Source organism: Curcuma longa, chromosome 17, assembly GCF_044706935.1.
Source record: "Curcuma longa cultivar G26 ecotype Majalengka, Jawa Barat chromosome 17, ITB_CL_G26_1.1, whole genome shotgun sequence".
In the NCBI taxonomy this organism is placed as follows: domain Eukaryota; kingdom Viridiplantae; phylum Streptophyta; class Magnoliopsida; order Zingiberales; family Zingiberaceae; genus Curcuma; species Curcuma longa.
In genome coordinates, this window is record NC_133877.1 from 1,835,336 (window position 1) to 1,846,995 (window position 11,660).

The following is an 11,660-nucleotide window of genomic DNA, read 5'->3' on the forward strand; positions in this document are numbered from 1 at the left end:
ATATATGAAATGTCTTGATCATCAAAATTTATAATTAGTTATATCAATATCATAACAAATATGAAGCGGGGTTTAATTTGTTGAAAAATTTACACGTGTTTACATTGATGGCCCGAAAACATTTGTGGAAGTTAATCAATTAATTTCGAATAGTAATTTCTTTGCTATATATATATATGGGTATTAATTAATTATTGAAATCACTTTAATCTCTTTCCTATTATTTCAATTCCTCCGTATTATGCATGCATGCTTCCGCAATTCTATAAACAAATTAAATCATATCTTAATAATTTTATCTTAGTAATAATACACTAAACTTGTTAATTTTTCTTATCGATCTCAAGTAACATTAAGAAGATGGCCGAGGCTGGATTCACCTATCGAACAAGTGCGACTGACAGTTCCTCCGACGGATGATCCGACACTGCAAGTGCTAACCTTCCGCACATGGTTAGTCGGCATTCCACTATTCATCCTACAGACCGTGTTGGCCAGAATTGGCATTTTTCGAAAGCAGGCGATCTACATATCAACCATTTGTATCAGCATCATGTTGCTCATTACAGGGGATCTGTTAGCCAAGTTTCTTCCAAATAAATCAGTGAGAATCCCAGGCACAAGGTGAAGCTTTTAATTGAATTCAAGCCCTTTCAATATCAAAGAACATGTTGCCGCCTCAATTCTCGTCAACTCAAATGCAAGTCCAGGCTTTTTAAATATCAGTATAGCCAAGATTTTTTATCATAGAGAAATTCAATTGTGGCCGTCCTTATTTTTTGGTTACATCAACTCAGTGCCAAATTTAATTATTTTCAAAAAAATATATAAATATTATAATCTTTAATTTGTTAGAATATATAATTAATTAACTTTTGCATGCATTCGATCGTACGTGTAGTTCTTGGGTTTGATTTGCCGGTTTGTTCTTAAAATTTTTAGTGGATTCACCGTAAATGTGGTGGCCCGGTGTTATTCCCAGCATCTCATTCAACAAGTACGTACCTTAATTTTAACTACTTAATAATTCTTGATGAATTAAAAGAAATTATTGGTTTATAATATTAATTTGTTTTTAATTTCTCAGAGCTTTACATGAGAATGATAAGAGGTGAAAGGGAGAATTATCACTTTTTCAGTTTTTTTTCTTAGTCTCCGTTGTAACTTTTGCTTACACCATCATTCCTTCTTACTTCTTCCCTTCTTAACGGGCTTCTCCTTCCTATGTTAGATATGGAAGGACTCATCACTGCACAACAAATTGGCTCTGGCTTTCATGGGCTCGCCATCGGATCAGTTTCGCTCGATTGGATGACGACGACGAGCTTCTTAGGAGACCCTTTGGGTTTTCCTTTATTCTTAATATTGAATATGTTGGTCGGCTTTATTATACTCGCTTACATTATTTTGCCCTTGTCTTATTGGAGCAATGCATACGAGGCAAGAAAGTTTCCACTGTTCACATATATAATGTCTCAAGAATCATAGATCCAAACACTCTCTTATTTGACAGCGAACGTCGACTATTTCTCAGATCGCTCTCTTCTATGGGAGGTTTGTTCGCACTCATTTGGTAACTTAACTGAATATATATATAATGGATTAAGTAGTGCATGCATGCAGATCACTGTGGCAGCAATTTAAGGTGTATAAATTAGAAGATGAGCAAGATGTGCATGCGAGGCTGATGAAGCAAAATTATGAATCTGTTCCTCAGTAGTGGTTTCACGCCATGTTGCTCTCGATGATTGGAATGACAATTTTGGTCTGTGAAAGATTTGGAGGTGAAATTCAACTTCGTTACTGGGAAGTTCTATTGGCATGCGCTCTAGTGCTTCTTTTCCTTCCATTGCAAGGTGTACTAGGAGCAATTACTGGTTCGGTAAGCACTAGCTAGCTAATTAATTAATCTATACATAGATATATATTTTTAATTAATTTTTTGGTTATTATTTTAACTAACTAGCAATTAACTTAATTTTTGTAGGGATTCAGTTTAGATTTGTTATTGGAAACAGTCATTGGATACTTGAATCCAAGCAAACCTTTAGGCAACATGGCTTTCAGATTATACGGTTCTGAGGCCCAACAACTGGCAATATTTGTCATATTTACCTTCAAATTGACACACTACATGAAGATTCCTCCCAAAATTGTATTTTTTATCATGGTAATTTATTGCTTATTACATTTTAATTATATATTCTGAATTCACCGGCCATTAATATATATATAATTCTTCACCATACCATACAGTTTATAGGCACGACGTGTTCATGCTTCGTTGATTTCGGCGTAGCATGGTGGATGCTGCACTCGATAAAGAATATTTGCCAACCGGAGTTGCTTCCGCTGGGAAGTCCTTGGACATGTCCCAGTGAGAGAATAACATACATAGTTGGGGTAACATGGGGACCCCGCTGCCGGGGAACTCCCTCGTACCGGATTCCGGGTCTTAGCGAGCTGCGCCATTGAAGACATCTCCGCCCGCGGTCGGATTCCGGTGGTCGCCGGCGGGTCGAATTCCTTCATCCATGCTCTGCTCTCCGACCGGTTTGATCCCTGGTCCGACCCGTTCAGGGAGCGGCCGTCGGCGAGGAAGGAAGCGCTGTGGTCTCGGTGTTGCTTGATTTGGGTGCACGTCGACGCGGCGGTGCTGGCGGAGCAGCTCGACCGGAGAGTGGACGAGATGGTGGCGGAAGGTATGGTCGAGGAGCTGGAGCGCTACTTCGCGGTGGAGGCGGCGAGCAGAGAAGAGAGGGATCGCGTGAAGAGGGAATCGGTAGAGAGGGCGAGCGAGCGCGTCGCGATTTCTCAGCCACGTCGCTTCCACGTCGGAAGCGCTCACGCGACGCCCAGGATAGGGCGCTCAGTAGATCACTTCCCTATATATATATATATATATATATATATATATATATATATATATATATATATATATATATATATATATATATATATATATATATATATTTGATATACTGCGCGATGAAAAAAACCCGATCTCATGCGCGATCAATCCACGCCGTCCACGCCCGATCGCGATCAACCCACACCGTCCAAAAATCGCGAAATCGGCCACCAGCGCGTCTGCTCTGTTTCGGCCGGAATCCCGGTCGGATTCCGGCCCAATCCGGTCGGAATCTGGTGCCGATGTGTGCGCCGTCGAGTTGCGCTTCCAACGAGCCCGGGATGGTGGCCGGCGGTGACCGGACGGCGACGAACGGCGGCGATGAACACGGGGAGGTCTGGCGGTCGCGCACGGGAGGCGGATTTTTTCGTCGCGCAGGATATCAGACCTGTATATATATATATATATATATGGTCTGGAATGAAATAAACACATAACTATTACGTGTTAATTCTAATTCTTTGTTCTATTTCATAATTATTTATCTATCTCTTTTCCTATTTTTACTTACCGACTGAAATGAACAATAATTAATGATCATAAAAAATTTTAAATTACATAAAAGTATTTTTTTTCTTTCTTTCTGTTGAATTAGACATTTAAAACATTACTTTTTATTAAAAATTAATAAATGCTATTACTATTTTAGAATTTTAATTTATTAACTGAGATATTTGATGTGTGTACATCGATCTTTAATTTCTGAAATATTAATGTATTTATGAGAGATTAAAATTTATATAAGTTTTTCAGGCCTAATTTATAGTTAAAAAAAAGTTCAAAATGAAAATATATGAGATTATTTATATATAATTTAATATAAATTAATTTAATCTTAAATAATATTATAATCTAATTTAATATTTATTATATTATGTTTGACTCATATATTTTCAATTCCATCTTTCAGTACTGATTGCACATTAATTGCTCCCTATTAACGTTAACATTATACGCTGCCAGTTACCGTTTGAGTTCGAATTCTGGCGACACGTATGCATTGTCATTTACAACTCAAGTTCGAACCTGCGGAGTTTTTAAAATAAAATAATACAAACCGAAGCCTTTTAAAAGAAATCGCATTTATGCTCAGATTTGCATATGAATGTTAATAATGTCAGTTCAGATCGAGCCGGATTTGATTCGAATTAATTTGAATTTAAAATTTAAGAGATTTTTTTAGGTTAAATTAAATTTTATTTAAAAATTAAGACGTTTAATATAATATTAGTATAACAATAATAAAATATGAAGATAAAAATAAAAAATAATCAAAAAATATTTAAAAAATCTTTCAGATTAGGCGGATTCCAATTTAGGATTTTGAATTCGAATCAAATTCGATTAAATTTTTTTAATAATATTTTATTACATCCGACTTTTAATTAAACACGTTCAATTTAATATTTTTACTATTAGGCCCATCTCACTTTTAATTGCGTTTAATTGTTTGAATGCGTTCAACTGGAGGGTTATAACACCCCTCTACAATGATATTTAATACCAAAAAGATATTATAACACCCCGTTAAAATATCTATTGTGGATTAATCTCTAATAGTAATGATGTCAGCACACATGAAGATGACAAGCCCTGGCGCATGCCAATACACGTCAAGAATGACTCGAGGATTTATTGTGTCGGTCAGAAATTGAAAACTATATTATATATATTGTCACTATATATGTTGTCGGTTTTAATTGGTAACTCCATTAATTATTCTGATATAGTTATAGGTTGTCTCGATGCATATAATTTTCGTATTGTCATTATATTATGACTTTTGATAGTTACATTTATCGGCAATATGATATTTATATTATTTTATTTAAAAAATTTGAACGGCCTGATATTTATAAATTAGTTTTTTATCATTTATGTACATAAATAGTATGAATTGTCCACTTGTTCTAAAGAGTAGTGGTAAACCTTATGACAAAAAAGAAAGACTTGTAAAGTTTAGTTGACCTGAGTTTGTACAAGTCGAACTAGCTAGGGTTTGTGCTCGCTAAATCTTATGATAATTTATACCATGTCATATTTGATACAGTAAATAAGCCCCTAGCTAATTGATTCCAACCCTTTTTTTTGTCCCATCAACTAAATATATATCAGGTCTAATGTCGAGCCAAGTGACTCGATTAACATACTAAACTATGCAGCATCTACGTGTGTTAACTTGATAAAAAAATTTGAAAATAAAAAATAAAGATCCAAAAAATTAAAATTTAGTTTTTTTTAAAAAATAATATATTTTATTTTTCTCAAATTTTAATTTTCTTTGAATATATATTTGTAAAATAAGATCATCAAATTCGAATTATAAGCTGACCAGCATTGCGTAGGCATTTTCGTGTCTATGGTGCAGTAATTCATTGGGCTTTTAGATAAAATGGATAGACAATTATTAAATCAAAAAAGTGATAAAATTAAAAATTATATATATATATATATATATATATATATATTTGATATACTGCGTGACGAAAAAACGCGCTCCCCGTGCGCGATCAATCCATGCTGTCCACGCCCGATCGCGATCACCGCGAGCCGTCCGTTTATCGCGATTGCACAATGTTTCTCCTCAGACCTCCGCCGCTTCTCGCCGCCCGTTCATCGCCTTCCGACCACCAATCGCCGCCGGACCGGGCCCGTTGGAACCGCAACTCGCCGGCGGTCCGGCGGGTGCCGGAGTCCGACCCCGATTCGGCTGGATTCCGGCCCGGATTCTGGCCGAATCGCTGCTAGAGGAATCTGCTCGGTTTCGGCCGGAATCCGATGCTGGTGTGTGCGCCGTCGAGTTGCGCTTCCAACAAGCTCGTAACGACGGCCGACGGTGACCGGACGGTGATGAACGGCGGCGATGAACGGTGAAGGGTCGGGCGGTCGCGTACGGGGTCGCGCGGGGTGTTCGCGCAGGATATCAGACATGTATATATATATATATATATATCTTGTCAATTAATGTACGTACACTGAAAATTAATACTTGAAATTAATAGTAAATATATAGTCCTGATTTAATAGTAATATATATATTATATATGGGACAGTTTGGTGAGCACAAACTCTAGTTGACTGACACAAACTGAGGTTAACCAACAGGTAGCTTTCTTTTTCTGTCACGAGGTTTATCATGGCAAGTCCGATAGAGGAAAAGATTCTAGCAGTGGCAAAGGTCATATTATTTTCAAGTGAAGCCACTTGCCTGCGAGCTGGCATCACGTCATATATGTGCAAGTGATGCCAGTTGCCTGCGAGCTGCAGATGTTAAAATTAACCTCGAGAGTTATTGCCAATACCTCAGTAGTTCATATATGTGCAAGTGAAGCCAGTTGTCTGCGAGCTTTAGGTGTTAAAATTAACATCTAGAGTTATTTGTAATTAGGAAGATAATTAAGGTCATCATTTAGTACTATCCATTAATTATTTTAATTATAAAAAATGTAAAATATAACATATTATTATATTATATAGTTATAAAATTATATATTAACTAATAATCCAATCTTGTGTTTTGAATTCATCCATTGTAATCCCAGTAAAAAAATATTGCAATAATATAGAGAAAGAATATATATATATATATATAGTTGAACTGAACGTATTTGAGATTTGATTTTTTTATTAAAAATATATAAATTTAAATCTATTTGCTTTAATACTTTCTCAAAGTTAATATCTGTGAAAAAAATGTAAGCACGTAAATGAGACATTGTAAAGCTTTTGTGAATAAATTGATGGTGCGAATCTAGGCAGAGCGCAGCCTCTGTGATTAAACTAATTATATTTAATATATATTAGATTTTTAATGCTATTAAACTAATTACAACATAAATACAAATTATATTTTATTGTTGTCAATCTTGGTGTCTTTCGGGTCAAACTGGTCTTATCCTTGAATTGTCCCATGCATACATCCCAAAAGGTTTATTTTTAATTTTTTTTTATCATCATCATAATGGGCTTAAAATGGAAAATTAAAAAAAAAATAAAACCTAAATCCCGTCTATAAATTGTCTTCATAGCATAGCATGTACAAGTGCCATTCATCAACCTCTTCTTTCAGCTTCTTGAGCTAGCCTAGCTCCGTCTTCGATCGATCTCATCTCCGGTCCGACATGAAAACTGCAACTGCAATGATTCTTCTTCTCATTATGATTATTTCTGTCGTCCTTGCCGTTGCCGAGGCAAGGCATATCTTACAGGGGGTACCGTCTACCGCCTTGCTGCAGGTTCGCGGTGAAGAGCTGTTGCTGGAACGCTACCCATGTTTATCCATGAAGTCATGGTGAGCGCAGCTCGAATATTTAATCCCCTTCCTTTAATTTTATATGTCTTAGTATTAAGATGTGGTAGTCGTGAGTACTAGGAATTATAATATCCTAGCTAGTTGTGTACTTTGGTTTCTGCTGTAGTAGACTACGTATGTGTACGAGGGGATGATATATTATGATATGTATGCCTATTTTAATGAAATGTTGTGTTTCCGTAGTTGTTCAACGTGACTTTATATGATTGGATAATGTAAAGACATTAGACAAACACACACAAACAAAAACAATACGCATCAGCAAAGATCTGGAAATTAATAAAAATTGGAGATCATGATACAAGCATGTGGCCAGACTCGTCAGAGACGCCAATACTATCTCTCCGAAACTCACTACAAGTCCGGCAGCGGCGGCGACGCTATTGACGGTGGCCATGTCTCCGGTGGTGGTGGGATGAACCAAGAGAAGGGAGACCGATCAGCTATGAGAAACTTATAATTTGACTATTTTAAACTTATTTTACTTTTAATTTGCTGTGCTACCAAGCATTTTTAAATGGTGGACTCTGACATTTTCCCTTCTCTTACACGAACGACAAAAGATGTCAGGGCCTGTTTTGCTCTCTCTCAACCAAGCATTTTTAAATGGTGGACTCTGACATTTTCCCTTCTCTTATACGCAAGTAAAAAGCTGTACATCTACTAATTCTTGAAAAGTGATGCAACGGATAAGAGGAAATGACAGTTTTGGAATTATGTAAAATATAATACTATTCATTAATTATTTTTAATTATATAAAATATATAATATATAATTATATTATATAGCTATAAAATTATATATTAACGTAATAATCCAAATCCAATTCTGTGTTTTGAATTCATCCATTGGAATCTCAATAAAAAATATTACAATCATAGAGAGAAAGAATATATATATGGTTGGACTGAGCATATTTAAGATTTGATTTTTTATAAAAAAATATCTGCGCAGAATAAATTTCCTCTTTATTAAATTTTAATGAACAAATTGTAATATCATTTATTAAAGTTGAATCAATGCGCGTTTTAAATTTTGTCCTTTTGTTTTCTGAAATGCTCGCATTAATTTTTTTAAAACCAATTTTTGAAAGTACTATTTATGTAAAATAATATTAACTTATAAAAATAAATAATTTTTTTTTAATTAATATTTTATATGTCATAAATATGATTAATAGTCTTATGTGGCAAAAAATAAAGAAGATGATGCGTGGCAAGGTGAGCTTTCGGCGCAAGGAGAGAGTTGGGGAGGAAGTTAGGCGGTCAGAAGAGAGGCAGAAGCGCGCAGGAGGTTGTCAAATAGGGGCACCATCCCCTGTCATACATCACATGTTAAAAGATTAATCACACTCGAGTTGCAATTGGTGGTGTATGATTGAATGTCATTTTTGGAAACGCCATTCATTATGAGATAGGCGCCAAGGCGGTGAAGTTAGTTAAGTGCATGGCGTTAGGATTCCTTATCACTCTGACATTTTTGCATATGATAAAATTAACCGAGTTCAAGTTGCATTATAATTTTGACATATTTAGAAATGTCATTATGCAAAGTAGGCATGACGGATGAAGTTAAGTGGTGTCAGGATGCATTATAATTTTGACATATTTTGTACAAAATTGTTATCCAGAGTGTCGAATCCGTGCGCACCCTGTGATATGCCTTCTGATCTATCATCACTGTCGCCGCCACTATCGCGCCGCCCGATCACCACCTACCGCTAGACCAGGCGCATTCGACGCGTCGCTTGTCGGTGCGTCGTCCGATGTCGGATTTCGATCAGAAATAGGCAATGGACGAGCCGTCCACCGGCGGCCACAACTTGACCGGATTCCGACTGAATCGGGGTTGAAATCCGATCGCGATTGATGCAGCAGGCGATGGCTCGTCGATCGCAGTCGGACTCCGGCCTCGATTCGATTGGAATCTGGTCGAATTCCGAACGCCAGTGGGCACCTCACCCACTACCTATTTCCGACTCGATTCTAACCATAATTCGATGTCGGACGATGAGTTGGCGAGCAGCGCATCGAATGCGCCTGGTCCGACGGCCGACGGTGATCGGACGGCGTGGCAGTGGCGGCGTTAGCGGCAATGGGTCGGACAGCGCTCACGGGGAGAGCACGGATTCGACGTTCAGGATAGTCCCACTGATATAATTGCATTAGTTCACTATACACATAAATGGTGCATAGTTTTGCATGTTAGCCGAGTCACTTGATTCAATTTTAAACTTGATATATATTTAATAGATTGGACAAAGAAAATGTTTGGACTCAATCAAGGAGGTTATTTATTATATAAAGTTTGACATGGTATATATGAATTATAGATTTGACGAGCACAAATCCTAATTCAATTGGCACAAACTCAAGTTAGGCAAACTCTACCTCTTTCTTTTTTTGTCACAAAGTTTATCACTGCTCTCTAGCTGTCTCACAGCTCCTCTTTCAAATACAGTAATATGTCCTGTCTTATACTGCTCGCATACTGACATCTACACTATTATTGGCTTGCCGATATGTCATTTATCCATAAATGATGCCTTCTTCACATGGTTTTCTTTTTATTAAAAAATAATTTTAATATTAATTGCAGAGCATTATTACTTGCCGCGCCCGTGCTTACATGTGATAGGATATATTTGGGATGTTATGCATTCCCACAATGCAAATATGACATGACATTCATAAATGAGGACAGGGCTATATGTGGGCTTTGTTTTATATTATTTAAAAAAAAAACTCCCAGCTCATACATGTCGTCCGTTTTCAAACTAACTGCCATCCTGCAAATGATGGGTCCGTTATAGGTTAGCCCGCTCTGTCATGGATTGATCCGTTTTCTACTCGTATCGTAACTAGACTACACAAGACTCTTGAAATTGCGTCTCTAATGTGGAGAGTCGATTATTTAATTCATGATTTTTTATTTAAATTGCATCCATTTGGACAACTCCTGTCTTTAAGGGTCATCACACGATCATATACGACTCTCGCCTGGGACCCTAGACTGTAGAGGGAGGAGCTATTCTTCCTCCCACTGACCACATCATATATCTCATTTAACTGATCGATTGAGAGAGTCTGCATCTCACTTCCCTTTCTATCAGACTGAGACACCTATTCAACTCTAGCAGACATTTCAGTCTGTTTAAAAATAAATTAATAAAAATATAGAATTAGAAAAAATAATCACTATATTGAATTGTTAAATAAATTTAAAATTTAAAATCTTCCGTCTAATGCCTGCGAGCGATGATCGATAAATGTGTCATCCTTGGACGTGTGTGTCTTAGTAAAAATCTTCCAACAAGTAGGAGGCCGCTGTAACTCTTGATCATGAAGATTAAAAAATATAATTAAATCAAAATCAAATCATTACTAATTAAATAATTCTAATATAAATATATTAATTATAAACTCACCAAGTCTAAGGTATGCTCAACAATGGAACAAAATCCAATCGTATGCTTTGTGGATCCAGTGCTAGGGCCAGCCAGCTCGGTGTTTCTGTTCGCTCAAGTTGTTGATGAATTTGACTGTCATTTTTTTTGCAGCCCATATGGCTTGCCATGCGTCTCAGATCTCAACTGGGATGAAAGATGGTCTGACACCTTTTTTCTTCATTTATAGAGCATATCTTTGTACAGTTTAGCACAAGCATTATTCTAGGTTTCTTTAAATTCATGCTCATGTCCTGGCTCCTCTTTTCTGTAAAAAAAAATTATTCAATTAGTAGAAACAATACAACTTCATTATATTTTAAAATAACTTACCAAAAACTCCTGGTAGTAAAAGTCTCGCATGTCCTTATCGACATGTCTTCAAGTATAACATAAAAGACATACTCTCTTGTGAAACTTACTAGATAAGTAGAACTCGGTGCCCCTCTAGAATAAAATTGTATTATAAAACATATAAATATTAGACATATATCATAAAAAATTTTATGAATTAAAAAGTACTAATAACACCAATATTTACCACCCTCCAACAACTCACAAAACTATATGATTACTGAGTGTTGCTGCCTGGTCGACAGCTTCTCTAGTCTCTCCTCCAGATACAAGTGTCATTTTCTTAATGACACCTAACATTTTCGGAGGTGATGGCATCCTAGGTCCTGCTCCGGGGCTCTCTAACAACAATCTTATATCATCCGAATCACCTCAAGTTGCTGCTCCAACAAGAGCAAGACACTCTAACACTATCAGAGGGAATAATATGTTGGATCTTATTCCGTGTCCAATCTTGGAAGCCTCACCAATCAGAGATAATTTGCCTTCTGGCTCTGACTCCCCAAATAATACAGGTTCATCGTCGAATTCACCTTGTCAGCCCACTTCCTCATCGCCATCAACAAGTGATTCAAATGATAGTGATTCTCATCGTATGCTTCCTTTAAGTGACATCTATGCACGTTGCCCACCAATG

General features: G+C 36.6%; 1 pseudogene; it reads left to right on the top strand.

Annotated features, from left to right (window-relative positions):
* The first annotated feature begins 360 nt into the window (after nucleotides 1-360).
* On the top strand, nucleotides 361-10,825 carry LOC141811482 (oligopeptide transporter 5-like; annotated as a pseudogene).
* The last annotated feature ends 835 nt before the right edge of the window (nucleotides 10,826-11,660 follow it).